At 38.3% G+C, this 18,877-nt stretch overlaps 1 protein-coding gene across 2 annotated transcripts in view; it reads right to left on the bottom strand.

The window, feature by feature from the left end:
* FNDC3A (fibronectin type III domain containing 3A) overlaps window positions 1-17,007 on the bottom strand; it is a 165,530-nt gene extending 148,523 nt beyond the window's left edge. For both annotated transcript variants that reach the window (XM_057707362.1, XM_057707363.1), the window contains exon 1: window positions 16,767-17,007. The gene's annotated coding sequence lies outside the window, so the exon portion shown is untranslated. The remainder of the gene's footprint in view (window positions 1-16,766) is intronic.
* Between the last annotated feature and the right edge of the window lie 1,870 nt (window positions 17,008-18,877).

Genomic DNA, 18,877 nt, shown 5'->3' with positions numbered 1-18,877 from the left:
GTTTAATTTACTATTTCAGGTATATGTATCAGAACCTTAACAACAATATATTTGCCCTTTCTCCCCTTCTTTGCACCATTATTATGATATACTTTAATTTTCCATGTTATAAACTCCAGTCATTATCATTATCATGTTAAACAGTCAACTGTCCTTTGAAAATACCTAAATAATAATTTTAAAATCATATATTTACCCACATAATTATCATTTCCTCCTTCCTTTCCTTAGGTACAGGTATCCATATGGTTCAAATCAACTTTGCTCTGCTTGAAGGACTTCATTTAACATGTCACTCAGTACAGGACTAAAGGTAATTAACTATTTCAGCTATTGCATGTTTGAAAAATCACTACTTTGCCTTTGTTTTTGAAAGATATTCTTACTGGGTAAAGAATCCTAGGTTGACATTATTTTTCTTTGTGAGTGTTTTAAAGATATTGCTCCATTATTTTCTAGTTTACATCACTCCTGATGAGAAATCTGCTATTATCCTTATCTTTGTCCTGTATTAATGTTGGCTGCTTTAGATTTTTTCCTCTATCACTTAAGTGATTTAATTATGATTCCTTTGAGACATATATCTTTCTTGTGCTTATCATGCTTCTTACAGTTTTTATCAAATTCAGAAAAATCTCAATTTCTTCAAATATTTTTCCAGTTCACCTTTTATTTATTTTATTTTATTTATTTATTGGCTGTGTTGTCTTTGTTGCTGCACATGGGCTTCTCTAGCTGTGGTGAGAAAAGGCTACTCTTCATTGTGGTGTGTGGGCTCCTCACTGCTGTGGCTTCTCTTGTTGCGGAGCACGGGCTCTAGGCGCATGGGCTTCAGTAGTCGCAGCACACAGGCTCAATAGCTGTGGCTCACAGGCTCTAAAACGCAGGCACAATAGTTGCGGCACATGGGCTTAGTTGCTCTGCGGCATGTGGGATCTTCCTGGAGCAGGGATCAAACCCATGTCCCCTGCATTGGCAGGTGGGTTCTTAACCACTGCACCACCTAGGAAGCCCCTCCAGTTCACCTTTTTAAACAATTCTCTTTTCTCTGTGTTTCCACTTTCCACAGTTTCTATTGCTATGTCTTCTCACCCACTAATCTTTTCTTTGGCAATGTCTAACATGCCATTAATCCTATCCAATGTATCTTGTCTTTGACACTGTAATTTTACTTAGTTACTTGCTTATTTTTTGGCTGTGTTGGGTCTTTGTTGCTGCACGTGGGCTTTCTCCAGTTGTGGCAAGCAGGGCTACTCTTCGTTCTGGCATGTGGGATTCTCAATGCGGTGACTTCTCTTGTTGCGGAGCACAGGCTCTAGGCATGCAGGCTTCAGTAGTTGTGGCATGCAGGCTCAACAGTTGTAGCTAGTGAGCTCTAGAGTGCAGGCTCAGTAGTTGTGGTGTACAGGCTTAGCTACTCTGCAGCATGTGGGATCTTCCCGGACCAGGGATCAAACCTGTGTCCCTTGAAGTGGCAGGCAGATTTTTAACTACTGCGCCACCAGGGAAATCCCTGACACTGTAATTTTAATCTAGAAGGTACTTCTACATAACATGTTCAATTTTTCCTCTAGCTTCTCCAACATACTGAATACAGTCACAACTATTTTAATGTTCTTGACTATTAATTCATCATCAATGTCATTTTGGGGCCAGTTTCAAGTGACTGATTTTTCCCATTGTGGTTTGTACTCTTCTGCTTCTTTGCAAGCTTAGTAGTTTTGACTAAACGTCAGTCACTGTAAATTCTACCTTGCTGGCTGATGGATATTTTTATACTCCTATTAAATATTCTTGAGCTTTGCTGTGAGATGTGGCTAAGTGACTTAGAAACAGTTTGATCCTTTTGGGTCTTGCTTTAGGCAAGAACAGAGTTATATTCTTGTATTAGGCAGGAACAGAGCTACATTTAGCCTAGGGTTAATTTTTCCCCACCACTGAGCCAAGACCCTCCAGAGTACTCTATCAAAAGCCCTGAGAATTATGAGGCTTTCTACTCTGGCTGGTGGTTACAGGCATTATTTTTGGCCTTCTATAGCCTTGGATACTGTTTTATTTAATATACAACCCTTTTAGGTGACTCTTTCTCTAGCCCTGGACAGTTCCTTACATGTCTGCACTTACCAGTACTGTGCTGAATACTCAAGGGGGACCTTCTCCAAATCATTGAAGTCCTTTTTATATTTAGCATTCTCTTCTCTGGTACTTGGACCTGCACACTGTATTCTCTTTGGACTGCCAGCTTCACCTCAACTCAGGGAGCTGAGACCTACTTGGGACCCCCCCCCGCCATGTCCTGGGAACTTTCTCCAGGCAATAAGCAAGGCCAATCTTAAGGCTCATCATGTTTTCCCTCTCCTACTGTGTGATGTCTAACATCTTGAATGCCACTGTTTCATATATGTTTTTTCTAGTTTTTTTTTAGTTGTTTCAGATAGAAGAGTAAGTTTAGTCTGCCTTACTCCATCTTGACAGGGAACTGAATTCACTACTCTTAATTTTTAATGTACCCAATGGGCATAAGAAAGGTAAATGAATTTACCACAAGTAGAACACAAACAGCAATGCTTTAAAAGCATTTTAAAAAGTAGGGTCTGGGTTCACCAGTGGAAGCCAGAGTGCTCTTGATATACCCTGAACTAAAAAAAAAAAATCAATATTCTTTTCACAGATATTTTGGGAAAATGACACCTGTTTTCTTAGATTTCTGTGTAAGGCTAAGTATTACTTACCAGCAACTTACAGAGTGAGTTCTTATTGACTAAAAAAATGTGTTATCTGTAAACTATAATTAATATATTTCTGGAGACTAGTTGGGCCTCTGATTCAGGATTCTACTAAGACATCTGGCTGCCATGCAACACAGACAGGATTATCACAATTTCTGGGAAGGATACTTTGTTATCTGTTTATCATCAGTGCTCTCTTCAATTAGTTCTGGCTTTTGCAGTGTCTTCAACTGGTCATGGTTTTAAATCTAATAGCTTTTATTTAGCAATTACTATGTTTAGCTTATCATTCTCATATTTAATTTAGTTTTTGGAGCTGGTTGATTGATTAACCCTATAGTGTCCAATGATGCGTATATGAATTAATAATACTTTTGGCTTATCATTTTTATCCTTGTTGCTTAAGTAGGTGTATTCATAAACTTTGCAATTTGGCTTATATGGTGACATTTCATAAGCAATGTGCTGCTTATGAATTTACATTAAATAACTTACAACATATTTTTCTGGTACGTGCAATAATGTATTTTTATATAGAGAGCAGTGATTATAGGGCACAGTTCTGTAATATAATAGGTTGAACCACATGAAATTGCGACTTAAGGTAAGAAACATTAAAATAATTTTATATGGTTTAATCTAATAAAAGCAAATATATATACTCATTTTCTTAAACCATAAGTGGCAATTTATAAAGATTGTCAGCAACAAATTTACTATAACATTTATCTTATTCTTCTCCAATTACTCGTTCACTGGAAAGGAAAGGTGAAAGTGGGTTGGATGGGTGGGCCTCAGTCTTTTACCCCTCTTAAGTGAACAGAGGTTTAAAATAAGGGTTGAGAGTTTGAGGGCCACTGCCATTATTCTCCTTAGTCAGATATACTAAATATAACTTAATTTAATAAGCAGTCAGGAGATACAGCTCCAGCCCCTCCACTAAGAAATCACACCTTAATACTAACATGAAAACTTCAAAAGCAATCTTGATGAAAAAAAAAATCACAAAGATACTTCTTAGGAAACTATGGGAAAAGAGAGCAGGATTTCTTCCAAGAAATTAACTCCAATCTGTTAAAAGACAGATAATGTGCACATAAATAAGTCCAACAGATATTTTTTTTAAGTACAGTCGGCCCTCCATAGCTGTAGGTGCGGATCGTGTAGATATCCAACTCTATTGTACTACATCATTTAATAAAAGAAGATGAGCATCTGCAGGGGTCCTGGAACCAATTCTCTGCAGATGCTGAGCAACAGCTGTACTGCTTAAATCCCATTTTACAGCTCCTAGCTGTCTAGTGCTATTTTCAGAGCACTTGGGTTACCTTTAGAGCACAATGTAATTACATGTGGGACAATTCTATTTTCACCTACAAATATTTTATTGCCCTTTTGTAGAATACTAGCTTATATATTTAGATTATTTACTTTGCTTTTTCAGAATTTCAGATTCTTGGTTATGTCTATCAGAATGATTTTGGGTTGAAGACTGAAAAACAGCAGTTTCTGAATATTTTCTAAATGAACACCTTAGCATGTAGGTTCACAACCAAAAGGTGTGAATTCTTCTGTAAAAGCTGTTTTACTATAACTTCACCATATTTAACACATTTCCTTCATTAGTGTCTCCCAAATAGAGAATTTTATCATAAGAAAATCAAGAAACATTTCTGTATTTTCCATGAGAAGAAAGATTTGTCTGTAGAACCCAGTATTTTATTTTATTTTATTTTATTTTATTTATTTTATTGGCTACGTTGGGTCTTCATTGCTGCGTGCAGGCTTTTCTCTAGTTGCAATGAGTGGGGGCTACTCTTCATTGTGGTGCAAGGGCTTCTCATTGCAGTGGCTTCTCTTACTGCAGAACATGGGCTCTAGGCTCATGGGCTTCAACAGTTGTGGCACGTGGGCTCAGTAGTTGTGGCTCGCAGGCTCTAGAGCACAGGCTCAGTAGTTGTGGCATATGAGCTTAGTTGCTCCGTGGCATGTGGGATCTTCCCGGGCCAGGGATTGAACCCGTGTCCCCTGTGTTGGCAGGAGGATTCTTAACCACTGCGCCACCAAGGAAGTCCCTAGGACCCAGTATTTTAATGTTGTCCTTTCTGAGATAACCACATTCTTTGTTTATAAAGATACAACTACGCCTGAGCTAAAAATTACTGCCTAAATATGCTCATCTTTCCTCATCTTATCTTTAAAATCTTCCTTTTCTTTGCTTTGTCTTCAGTTTAAGCTGACATCTCTCTTGAAATTTACCACCAACTTTCCCAAAATATTAGGTTCTAATATTAAAAAGGGAGATCAAAATATCCAGGCACACAAGACTTGGAAACAACTATATTCAAAATTATAATTTTATATTTGAAAGAGAAAATTGCTTTTATAATAGAAACTCAAAAAATAAAGTATAAAATTGTCCTGGTTGGCAGATATGGTTATATAAAGGTTGAGCCTACACTCACTAGCCTACAATTCTCACTTCTTTAACCTGCTGTAACAGCTTCAGACCCAACACTACACTGAAATTGTTCTTTTTAAAAGCACCAATGACTTCAGACACTAACGGGGAAGCTTTTGTGAGTGAAAGGAGCTGCTGTTAAAAATCACACAGGGAAACAGACATAAACGAAGGCTGGCCAACTAGAAGGTATGGTTCTAATAAGGACTAGTCACAATCACCACATCCAAACCATCTTTTGTTCTATTATATGTTACATCACAAATTGTATGTTTTATACTTAAAAACATACGTAGAGACATTATTTTAAACTCCTGCCCCATCACAACTCCCATTTCCACAGCTACCCACTGTGGAATGTATCCTTTCAGACTTTTTCTCTGCATTTATGTGTGTATGAGGTTTAGGGGAGTGGTTTAAATGTGACTGCATGTACTGGTCAGTGTCTTGCTTTTCCATGTAAAATATCTTGAGTTTCCTAAAGAATTAAATCTGTAGCTACTTCATTTTTTTCCCCATGGCTAATATTCTACTATGAGGGCATACTATAATTTATTCTAATGATGAACACAAAATGCTTTCACTTTTCTTCATATCTTTCTTCCTCTGCAAGGAACAATCAGGTAACATTCTCTATGATCCTATGATAGTATTTCTGTATTATAGATACACAGAAATGAAACTTTTGGCTTAGAAGTATGTCCTTTCAAAATTGATAGATACAGCTAAACTTTTACCCTAAAAAGATGAAGGGTAAATACTCTGTTCAATAGTTTGAGTGCCTACTTTCCAATCCGACACCTACTGATACTAAGATTTTCCAATTTCTGCCAATTTTATTAGCAAAGATTAAAAAAAAAAAATCTCATTGATGTTTTGAATTTCTCTTATTAGTGGTGTGTTTGAATATTTCTTCAAAACTTTATAGGTGGGCTTCCTAGGTGGTTAAGAATCCGCCTGCCAATGCAGGGGACACGGGTTCAATCCCTACTCCAGGAAGATCCCACATGCCGCAGAGCAACTAAGCCCGTGCGCCACAACTATTGAGCCTGCGCTTTAGAGCCCATGAGCCACAACTATTGAGCCCACGTGCTGCAACTACTGAAGCCCATGCACCTAGAGCCCGTGCTCCGCAACAAGAGAAGCCACAGCACTGAGGAGCCAGCGCACCACAATGAAGAGTAGCCCCCACTCACCGCAACTAAAAGAACGCCCGCACACAGCAAAAAAGACCCAACACAGCCAATAAAATAAACAAACAAATAAATAAATAAATCTATTAAAAAAAACTTTATAGGCTATATTTCTACTTCTATGAATTTCCTACTTATCCACTCTCATTTTCTACCAGGTTGACTTGGTTAATTTGTAGACATACCTGTATACTCTGAATATTAACTTTGTCTACCATGTCAAATATTTTATCCCAGTCTATTGCTTACCTTTTTAAAAGGCATCTAAGTTTGATGGCTCATTTGAAAAGACTTTCATTATCCTGACTTTTTTTAATTCACTTCTTTCAAAAGTTTTGCCATTTTATTTTTTACTTATATTTAGTCCAACTGAAACTTAGTTTTGAGAGTGCCACAAAATGAGTACCTAATTATCTTTACATCCACTGGACAGCCAGTTGTCCCACATGATTTATAGACTACTCTTCCATTACTCACTTGTTTATTATATAATAAATTCTGTAACCATGGAGTTTCTCCTGAATTCCTTTTTCTGTTCCTCTGATCAACATGCTCATTCCCACTCCAAAAGCTTATTATTTAATAATTATAATTACACACTATATTTTAATCTTTGATGGGGAAGTACCCCTTTGTTATGCTTCTTTTTGAAATTTTATCTGGCCATTCTTGAGCATTTTTCCTTCTCAAAACTTGAAACATCAGTTTGTCAAATTCCATTTTAAAAATCCTGTTGGATTTCTAATTAGGATTAAAATGACTTTATTAATTTGGTGGCAACTGCTAATTTTATAGTATTAAGTTCTCACATTAAGGAATATACTATTCCTCCATCCATTCAGACTTCTTGTAGTTTTCTTCAGATGGTGCTGAATATTTTTAAAATTTCTTAAGTATTTTATAATTTAAGCTTCTACTTTTCTTACTGTTTTGCATAGCTGGTTATTGCTGGTGTATAAGAAAGCTAATGAATCTTCTAAGTTTATCTCACAGGCAGTTGGTTTACTGAAATCTCTTCTTGACTCAAATCATCTTCTGTTGCCTGTCTTGTCTAAGTAGATAATCATATCAACTGCAAATAACAGCAGCGATATATTCTACCTCACTCCTCTTCCCCATTATTTAGAGGCTACTTATTTTTCTTGTTTCTTAATGCACTGGCTGAGACTTCTACCATTGTTCCTATTTTTTAATGAAAGTACTTCTAATATTTCACTATGACATTTAATACAGGTTTCTGGTAGAGACCCTTTACAAGATTATTTCTTGCTGATGAAGAGTTGTCAGGGATAACTGAATTTTAGAAAATGATTTTTTTTTTTTAGTACCAAAGAGATAAACATACTGTTTTCCCTTTTAACCTACCAGTATAGTGAATTATATTAATATGTTTCCTATTATTGAATCAATATTATACTCCTGGGATTCAACATATCAGAACTGGCATGATTTAATGATTCAAAGCTAGGCTCCGGAGTCAGAATGCTTGGGTTCAAATCCCAAATCTTTCACTAACTAGTTGTATGATTTTAGGTGTGTTATTTAACTTCTTTGTGCTTCAGTTTCCTCATTTTTAAAATGATGACAATAATAGGTTCCTCAGAGAGTTGTTTTAAGAATTAAGTAAACTGATACATGAAAAGCTGTTTAGAATAGTACACAGAACACAGAAAGCATTTAATATATATTAATTATTATCATTTACTGAGTACATTATATTTGCCAGCCATAAGGTACGTGGCATTGCAGGGGTCAGCAAACTAAGACCTGTGCACTGAATCTGGCCTCCTGCCTGCTTTTTATAAATAAAGTTTTATTGGGACACAGTTATACACAACATTTATAATTTATCTATGGCGATTTTTATGCTCCTACACCATAGTTAAGTAGTTGCAACAGTGGCATTATGGCCACAAAGCCTAAAATATTTGCTATCTGCTTCTTTACAGAAAAACAACAACAATAAAACTGCCAACATGAGAAGTATGTTCAAAATCAAGGAGTTCACAGTCTAATAGACGAGACAGGCAAGTAAAAAAAAAATATGCTATAGTATGTTATACACACAGTCATGATATTCTGAGCATATTATGGAAACATATGGAAGTTCAGTCCAAAACTACAGGAAGGATTCACACAAGGGAAGAGAGACAAGAGAAGAGGTATTTTATTTACTTTTAATTATTTTAGAATATGTATTTGTTTACACGTCTTTATCCCTCATCCTAGTGTGTGAGCTGCTAGAGGAAAAGGAATACGATACTCATTTTTGTGACATTCATATTCTAAGTATCTAGGACATTTAAAGTTTTTAACAAATGATAGATGAATAAATAAATGAGTGGTGAAAACAAGAATTTGGATACCTGGGTAACAATGATTAGAAATGTCTATCAAAGTTCTAGATATAAATATCCTATGTCAAGCATTTTACTTATGTTAAATGGGCTCTTTCTTTTAATCCCTATAACAGCTAATTCTAGGAGATAAATCCTATATCACTCCTCTTTAAAGTGAAGAAACTAAGGCTCCTGGAGGTAAAAGTAACATGCTCATGTTTATATACAGCCAGTAAGGGAAGCAGCCAACAAGCAAACCTATATCTGCTTAATGTAGAACATATGCTCTTTATCCTACAAAGTTGGGATGTGGTGGTAAACAGATACATTCACAGGATACCAACAGAGTATAAACCCTAAAATAGAGATAGAAGACATTATAATTGATGCAGCAGGAACTGTAGTATGCTTTTAACATCTAAAATTGAGCAATGATTTGAACAAATTCATATTACTGAAATATTAGTCTGGAAGCAGCCTGAAGATGAACTAGAGGGACAGTTGCCCGTACATTTTATTCAAAGTCTACTCTATCACACAGATTAGACCAGTTTTTGATCAGGTTCAAGTAATCAATAAAAAAATAAAATTGTTAGCATACTATGGCATTTGAGGAATAATGATTTATCTACTAATCTAAAGTATTGGAAATAGCTAGTCCTAACACAGAAGAAACAAAAATATATTTTATTAACTAAAATGTAAGAAAAAAGCATATATTGCAAATGAAAATATTACATGGAAAAAAATCAGGTCTTAAGAATGAAACTGTAACTGAGAATGGCTGTCACGAAAAAGACTCACAATCTTAGAGAATGAACTTAAGGTTACCAGTGGGGAAGGATGGGGGGAAGAATAGATTGGGAGTTTGGGATTGACATGTATACACTGCTATATTTAAAAAAGATAACAAACAAGGACCTACTGTATAGCACAGGGAACTCTGTTCAATACTCTGTAATAACCTAAATGGGAAAGAATTTGAAAAAGAATAGATACATGTATATGTATAACTGAATCACTCTGCTGTACACCTGAAACTAACACAACACTGTTAATCAACTATATTCCAATATAAAATAAAAATGAAAACATCTTTGGAAAACAAAAAAGAATGGCTATCAAAAGCAAACCAAAAAAAATCTAGAAAATATAAATGTAATGAAATCACAAATTATAAATTATGTTTTCACTTTTATTTTTATTTAAGCCAATCTTAAGAGAAACTGATTTTGAAATGACTACTCCTTCAAGCTAGATCTCAACAAAAGTACAGTTTTGTATATGACATCTATTTCTGCAAAAGAAAGCATATAATTACTTTTTAAAGAAAAGTCTTGACTGTGCTTTAAAATGTACTTAAACATATGTTTAGAGCCCTCAGAGAAATAGGAAGATTTTTTTTCTCTTTACTGGGGAATTGGATTTCACTAAGAAATCACTTAAATTGTTTAAATTATTCTGTTCAAATATATACTAAAATGTGGATTCTGAAGAAGGAAAACAGAAAACAGTAACTTTCAGACACTTCTAATGGAGGCTGATTAACACAATCTAATATATCAAAGTTAGATAACTTTACAACAAGGTTTATTTCAAAGTACACATCATATTTTATATTTCTAAGAACTAGCACATAAGCAATCTCAAGAAGTGAGGGAGGAAGAGAGATGGAAGTCAATCAGAAGTAATAGTTTCATCTGTAAAATGAGAGCACTATCACATATCTGGCAGGTCTATATAGGAGTTTTTAAAAAAAATAATCAACCTTCCGGTAAGAGTTCAAATGGATCTTATTACTATAGATACAGAAATAGTCTTCTACTTGAAAAAAAGAAAACCATAAGGAATTCACTTTTGCATATTTTTATCCCACTGTGGAAAGAATAGCTGAATTTCCTTGGAATAGAAGGTTAGTATTCTCTTGCAAAGAAGAACAGAGGCATTGGATACGGACCACACTGAAAGATTAACAAGAATGGAAAGAAAGCTTTTAAAATGTGCATTCTCTTTGTCAAGAAGGCAGTTAAAATGTTTTACTAAACTAAATGTTTATTGGAATACTATATTTACAGAACTTCAGAGAATAAAACTTGAACTCATGATTTCTGGTCTTACTAAAAAAAAAGGCTGCATCGCTTTTAATGTAGTAGTATTAATGTAAACACATATGGTACTTTAATATTGTCATGGTTCCCAACATCTCTTTGGTCGCTCATAATATTTCTGTGGAGAAAACAGGATAGATACTATTCTCCATTTTAAGAATTAGGAACCTAAGATTGAAAAAAACTAATCTGAGATCATATGGCTCAATAAGGGTGAAGCTGGAACTAAGATCCAAGGTACTTTATCTCCTATCTAGGAAACGGAAACAGCTGGAATAATGAAGTTGTTTCAAGTACTGACAAAAGGGTGGTGGGAGAGTGAATTGTTAATTTCTTCTTAAAGCAAAATTTAAGAAGCCAAACTTTTACTAGGTAGCAATTCATGAAGGCTGAAATTTACTTCAAAAGGTTTGTACCACCTTAAAACTTAAAGACAGTACATACATTTAAAAAGTATGGGAAATGCTAACATAAGAAAAAGGACAAATGTTAACTTAAGTTTTGGGATTTTGTTGGTTTGTTTGCTTTTTAATATTTTTAAGAGGAAAAAAAGAAACACCACTGATTTTATCCAGACAGCTCTCCATCTTATACATCTTTACTTTTCCCAGTACCTAATACTATCTCTGATATACAGAATGTATTTACCAATGCCTGTTGAATCAAAGAATGTTCTTATGCTATATTCTTACTTTCTTGGTAATACAAAATATAGAGTAACCTTTGCCAATTTATTCATGGAAACGTAACCTGAGGCACCACTATCTACCTGGTAATGGTACATGAAACACAATGTGCTGAAGGAAATAGAATTGCCTTAGAAATACACACCTGTAAATTTAGAAACTTCAAAGAGATATTTCATGTAAATGAATTTTCAAAATGACTGATACTTATCCTTTAAATCACTGTAACTTATCTTTAAACAATCATAATGAAAATATTTTAAAAGATTTCTAGGTCTTTTTTCTTTGTGTTAATCTACACATGATACAATCTTTTCTTGATGACTCAAACTCATCAATGTAAATATCAATTATTAGACTATTCTATAACACAATGACTCGGAGTTATTGAGGGATGTCCAACTGTCTGTCTCTTCACTAACTCATTCTAGACTACTTTTAAAAACAATCTTTCCCTAAAAATAGAACTACCATATGACCCAGCAATCCCACTACTGGGCATATACTGGGAGAAAACCATAATTCAAAAAGATACATGTACAACAATGTTCACTGCAGCACTATTTACAATAGCCAGGACATGGAAGCAACCTAAATGTCCATCAACAGATGAATGGATAAAGATGTGACACATATATACAATAGACTATTAGCCATAAAAAGAAACAAAACTGAGTTATTTGTAGTGAGGTGGATGGACCTAGAGTCTATCATACAGAGTGATGTAAGTCTGAAAGAGAAAAACAAATACTGTATGTTAATGCATATGTACGAAATCTAAAAAAACTGTACTGATAAGCCCAGGGGCAGGGCAAGAATAAAGACGCAGATGTAGAGAACCGACTTGAGGACACGGGGTGGGGGTGGGGAAGCTGGAATGAAGTGAGAGAGTAGCGCTGACATATATACACCACCAAATGTAAAAGAGATGGCTAGTGGGAAGCTGCTGCATAGCACAGGGAGATCAACTCGATGATTGGTGATGACCTAGAGGGGGTGGGATAGAGAGGGTGAGAGGGAGGCTCAAGAAGGTGGGAATATGGGGCTATATGTATAAATACAGCTAATTCACTTTTTGTACAGTGGAAACTGGCACAACAGTGTAAAGCAATTATACTCCAATAAAGATCTGAAGAAAAAAACAAAACAAAAAATATGATATGACAAACACTTTAAAAATAAAAAATAAAAACAAGGTTTCCTACTACCTGCTCCCCAGTTGTCACTTACAGGCGACCAGCATCCTAGCCAACGCTTCTAAAATGCCGGTTGAATCAAGATATGGGGTAGCTATTTTCACTGCTCTAAGGCCCAGCTCAAATGCTTTTCTTCTTTCACTTCCTAGTTCTGAGACAGTCTAGGCAGATGCTAGATGTTTGGCCACAAAATAACAATTACAATAGTAGTCGTTTCTGAATGTTCTCTTTATTTTTACTACAATATGGGGAAAAAACATAAATGATAGTCATAACAAAACACACAAAACAACCATGTAGACAAATGATGTAAGACAGCTCACACTATGTGCTACATGGACAATCACCTAGCCAATTATTAGCCAAGAGTCAGCAAACTAGGCCTGCTGGCCAAATCCTATGATTGTAAAAAAACAAACAAAAAAGGATATTCAACAGAGACTGTAAATGGCCCACAAGGCCTAAAATATTAACTATCTGGCACTCTACATAAAAAGTCTGCTGATTCCTGATTTAAACTGTAATAAACATACATATAAAACATATAAGCTATTTCTCACACATAAAGCTTAAGTTATTAATATGTCAAGGCAGATGTAGCATTCTTTCAATGATAGGTTCATAATGATACAGCTCAACTGTCCTGTCCAACCCTGCCTATTCCTCTGTTGACCATGCCATGAGACTTAGCCAAAATCTTGACTTTTTTACCTTCTTTCCTTCTTCCTCCTGATACTTATCCATGGATGCTCTCAGACTGGTATCCTTGCTATTACTTCCAGCTCTGTCAATCTTTTTTGGAATGTCTTTCCTTTTGCTAGATATCTAAATTCTTCCTAAGCTTCAAGTCTGACTTCCTTTAAATGCCTTCCAGGATCATTCTAGCCCTCAGTGGCCTCACTTTCCTTTAAATTACAGTCCTTGCCACACAATTTAGTAATGCCATCTTATATTTTTGCTAATGATTTCTTGTGTGTTCGTCTAGTATCCCCAACTAGTCCATAAACTACTTGAAGGAAGGAAACACATCCATTGCTTTTGTATCCCCACTCTAATAGCAGCTCATCATCCTCTGAGTATGTGTCATCTCCCAAGTGCATCTCTCTATCTTGGAGAAAAAACAGCCTGAGGACTGGTAATGGGTGATAAGTAACTGGAAATATCAAAGGAAGACACCTACAAAGGAACTGAATGGAAGACCGTAAGACTACACAAACTTAGAAAGTATACGTGAAAGATAAGCAAAACTACTAGTAGGAGGATAGAGATAAAGATCAAGGGATAAAGAGACCACAGCACAACACTCTAAAATGAGACCAAAATACTAAGAAAATTATAAAAGCTCCCAATACAGGTAAAAAGAAATTGTCTTTCAACACTATTGGTCATTAATTTCTTTTTAACAGGCAGCTCTTGACACTGATATCCACAGGGGCCATTTTGCTTTTTCTTTTTGCAATGTGATAAAATGAAGCACTAAAAGACTCAATGGAATCACATGCAGAGTATTCTAAACCTTTGGATTTACAATATTGCGAATTTATTTGAAGTCTGCTAGAGACTGCTAGAGGGAAAAAAAAAGCTATCATTTATCTTTTGATTACCTGGCTAATAAAATTGGAAATCACATGCATATCCCTACATCGTGCTCAAAGATATCAACTAGACTCATTTTCATAGAAAAATGTACCAAGAACATTAAAGAAAAAACAAAACCTTTAGGTTACTTCATCAAACTGTATTTTAAAAATATAGGCAAAATAGAAGATGCACAAGCCTTGGATGTATGCACATTAAAAAAATACAAATATTTTTTTAAAAGGCCTATTACCCATAAGTCTAAAATAAATTATAAATTAAATGCTCTTTACCTAAGTGAAGCTACAAAAGATGATGAGAATATTAATCATGCACCCCTTGTCTTTTTTCCCAGTTTTACAGCCTCTCAATCCTGACCTCTGCCTGGTTGGTTAAAAAGGGAGAAATTTTTTCTTAATTAGTAATAAAATATGCTCAATATTACTTCAGAACTTTAAAAATTAAAATGCAATCACTAAATGCGTGATAAAATAAATCAGCTTTCACTTACTCATACAAAGGGGGAAAGTGATGAGACAGATGACACCACAAGATAATCCTAGAATCTGTTTTTTCAAATGCATATCATCAATTTGTGAGAAGCAAGTTACCCCTGTAATTATGTTTGATTGAAGCCAATGTCAAGCAGAAATTTATTTTTCCTGAACAGTTAATGATTTTTGAGGGTTCAGACAAAAGAGGAAAAGGGGGAGTTCATTCAGAAGCATACAGGTGGTTAAAAGCAGCAAGCCTGGGATAAAAAATGTTCAGCTAACCTACACAAGAAAACTGAGAGACGTTCTATGAAGGCAAAGAAGAAAATTTCGTAACATTTGTGATAGTGCTAAAATTCTTAAACATATAATTATTTATAAAAATTTTAACAAAATCTTTTTCCTGTCAAGTCATCACCCCTTCTTCCCAGTAACTAGTATAAGAGGTGATAGCAAGAATTATCAGTGGGCTAAGAAACTGAAAGCAAAATTTAGGTTCTATGTTATAAAAGATGTGTTAAAAATCCTTTTTATCACTGTTTTAAGTCCACCATCTGTCTCAGTGGGCACTTTATCTCATTACTTGAGAAAAATCAAACCAACCAAGAAAATATCAAAAAAGCAGGGGACTCATTTCTCTGGACTATTTTTAGGTGATTTTAAAACTTACATGATGGCAGAACTACAGATTTACCAAATACACAAAAACTAAATATTTATCCAAATACAAGATCACAGCCACAAAACTCAATTAGTTTCTGCCTAACATATGGCTCCAACTCCTGGGTGGCATATGTTTAGCACTAGTGCTGGTACTATCATGGTGATAAAATATTATAGTAACAGTGCAACTTCTGTTATTTCATTCTTATAATACAGAAAAACACACACCAATTTTGCTTTCAAGAGCTAAAAACACAGACCACGGGAAGAAGCAAAATAATTATACCGCTCGGTTTTCAGTGTCCACAGTCTACACGTACATGAGGATTATACAGTTAAAAAAAAAAAAATCTTGCCAGCCTAGTATTCTTAGTTAATAGATGCTCAGACACAAAGGTGTCCAAAGGAACTCACATGAAATTTCACAAAAGAAAATCCCGGATTTACGATTCCTGGCACCCCATTATCCATCACCTCCCCTCCCCCCACAGAAAAATATCCCAAGGCTTTTAACGCTAATAGATTAATAAAAGAAAGACTAACGACTACGTTAATTAAAACCGCCGCCGTTCTGCCCGCGATTTTATGGCTAAATTATGTGTTCATTTTCCTTTACCTAACACATGACGTCCTTTCACAGCCGTGTTAAAAGTTCAAAGATCCAGGTTGTTAAACAGGGCGAGGACTGCAGCCTGGAGTCCACCCCCCGACTGAACAGGTGGTTAACTCCGCCGGCTGGAGGAACGGCCAGGTACTGGCACCGGCCAAACAGGATCAAAAGCACAAGGGCGGGTTTTCGAGGTTTTAACCCCAACAGGAGCGGGGGACACTCTCTTCAGAGGAGCGTTCAAGTTCGGCGGCTGCCCGGCGGCCAAAGCCGAAGGCGCCGAGGCTGCCCGGCGATCCTCTCCGGAGGGCTCCGCAACCGACCCCCCTGCACCGTCGGCAGAGGCGCTGCTCGCCGCGGGCCGCGGGCCGCGGGCCAGGGGGGCGGAGGGAGGGCCGCCCGCGCCCCCGTGCCGCCTCAGCGGGCTGGTGGCGGGGCCGCGGCCGCGCCCCCGCGAGCGCCTCCAGGCGAGACTCGGGCCCAGCAGGTGCCGGACGAGGGGACGGGTCCCGCCCGCGGCCCACTCCCCTCGGCCCAGCGCGCGCTCACAGGACCGGGTGGGCCGGGCCCCTCGACGGGCCCGAGCCCCGCTCGGCGCCCCGGCCCCTCACACCCAGCCTAACGGTTTTCTTGGCGCCTGCTCCGAGGCGGGACGGGAACGGGACGCGTCGGTCTCCCCCGCCTTTCCCCAAAGGAGCGCCCGCGCCCTCACCTCCGAGTCACGCCGCTCTGAGGCGGAGGAAGGCGGTTACCCCGGCGCCTTTTCTTTGGGTTCCTGATCGTTCCCGCTCCACCTCAGAGGCAGAGCCAGCTCTCGGGGCCGCCGCGGCCGCAGGCGCACTGACTGTTGGGGTGGTTTCCCGGCAGTGACGGTACCGCCTCAGCCCCGCTCTTCGCTCCCTCTCCGCGTAGCTCCCGCTTTCTGTTTCACCCGAGGGACCACGAACGCCGCCGCCGCCATGCTTACTACGGAGCCGGGAGGAGGAGCCCGGAGTCGGCGCGCCGAGTGCGGCTGCGCGAGCCCAGCCGACGGCGCCCCCGGCCGGCCCGGACCCCGCGTCCCCGCCCCGCGCCCTCGCCCGCCGTCCCGTGGGTCTTTCCCCGGAGCGCGAGGCGTCCGCGGAACCGCCGATACGGGGTGCCCGAGTCGCTCTTGCCGCTCCCGGGGCGCCCACCGCCCTCCCGGGGCTCCGGGCTCTCTCCTGAGGCCCGGCGACGCCTGGGTCGTCGCAGCCGCCGCCGTGGCCAGGCTGCTAGCGGCACTAGGGAAATGAAGAGTTAATTGACGATCCTGGGGCCACTCACACAATTCTCAGTCCAGATTGTAAAAGCCTCCGAGGCGCACCGGTCTGCCTCTTTCAGAAAGCACAAAACTTAATGCCGGCAGGTGCTTTTAAAGACACTCCCCCAAGGAATACGAAGCCAACCGAAGTGGGCTTGGATGTTTTCAATCCCAAACACTTAGAGCCCAGGATCTCTTCAGCAAGCAAAAATATTTAGATATTTACTCTAGTTGAAAACGTGAGGGTTAGTTTCTTGGTTTCTCCCCCAGTCAAAACGCGTGGAAACCCATTACCTTAATTTGTGCAACAGCCTGAAGACTCGTCTGAAGGGAACGCAGCGGAGATTTCCTTGAACCTCCAGCAACTGGGGGCGCTGCAATAATGCCTGAGGGCTGCTTCCTCTCGCGGTTTCCACTGGAGGACTCGGGACGGGGGTAGTCTTGGGGACGGGGAGTCTAACCCCACGAACTGTCCTTTCAAAAACAATGACGATGTAACCGGGCTCCTTGTTTTGGCTTGATATCAGTTTATTACTTGTGCTGACTTTAAAAAAAATAGAGCTTTTTCTCACCTTTTTTACAGAAATCCTTTTAAAATGTACTTATTCCCTACCTTCTTGAGGAATACAATGGTTAATGAAATCCTTTGTTGATGACTGGCCCTCAAACACCATACCTCGGGCACGCGCTAAAGTCCCAAGGGATTGCTGAGGTATATAGGATCACTACTTAGGTGATCTCTTTTTTCTCTTTGGAATGTTCTCATCGCCTTTTCCGATATCTGTCACTGCTTCTCATCTCCTCATCTGCCTCTTGATCCGCTGAGATCCTCTCGTCCTTTCTCCTTTACTGTTTATTTTTTACTCTTCCTTTCTTGACTGCTTTTCTCTATGGCTCCAGGTGATGATTGATCAAATGTTTATATCCACAGCCAGCCAATGAGAGATTTCTTTTCTTTCTCTTCTTCCCATCAGTAAATAGGACAGTGAGTTTATATCAAGTGGTATCTTGAGATATTTTCGTTGTTGTTCACTCTCAAAACTTCTTTTTCTGTGAGAGGTGTTTCCTTTTCTTAACTTCCAGATTTGCCCTCTTCCAGACAAAATTGCTGGAAAGCTGATCTCCGAATAACTGAAGCATAACTGTATTTTGTTTTAAAATATGAGGATTTATCAGAGTGTGGGTGAGTTGGGTGGCTTCTCCATATTGCTGACCTAGCTCTGTTTGGTCTGAGACAAAGCTAGTGGTTTCCAAACTAGCTAGTTATTTCCAAAGCTTGCTCCTCCGGAGCTTTTTAAAAAGACACAATCTTGTAATCCATCCCTGAAGATTTTGATTCTTTGGGGTTGCGGTGGGGGAGGGAAGAAAAGGCATTTTAAAAAACTTATATTTTGGGCATACCTACATGTATAGGCACAACAAGAAAACAGCTGTTTTGAAGGAGACTAAGACATAATTCAAGAATGTTATTGAAGTAGACAGATTAGTCAACAGTGTACAATGCTGTAAGGTTGAGTCAAGTGAGGACTAGGGAATTTATG

The sequence above is a fragment of the Hippopotamus amphibius genome, chromosome 14, assembly GCF_030028045.1.
Source record: "Hippopotamus amphibius kiboko isolate mHipAmp2 chromosome 14, mHipAmp2.hap2, whole genome shotgun sequence".
Classification (NCBI taxonomy): Eukaryota; Metazoa; Chordata; class Mammalia; order Artiodactyla; family Hippopotamidae; genus Hippopotamus; species Hippopotamus amphibius.
The sequence above is the reverse complement of the archived record's forward strand: the minus strand, read 5'-3'. Positions and strand labels throughout refer to the sequence as shown.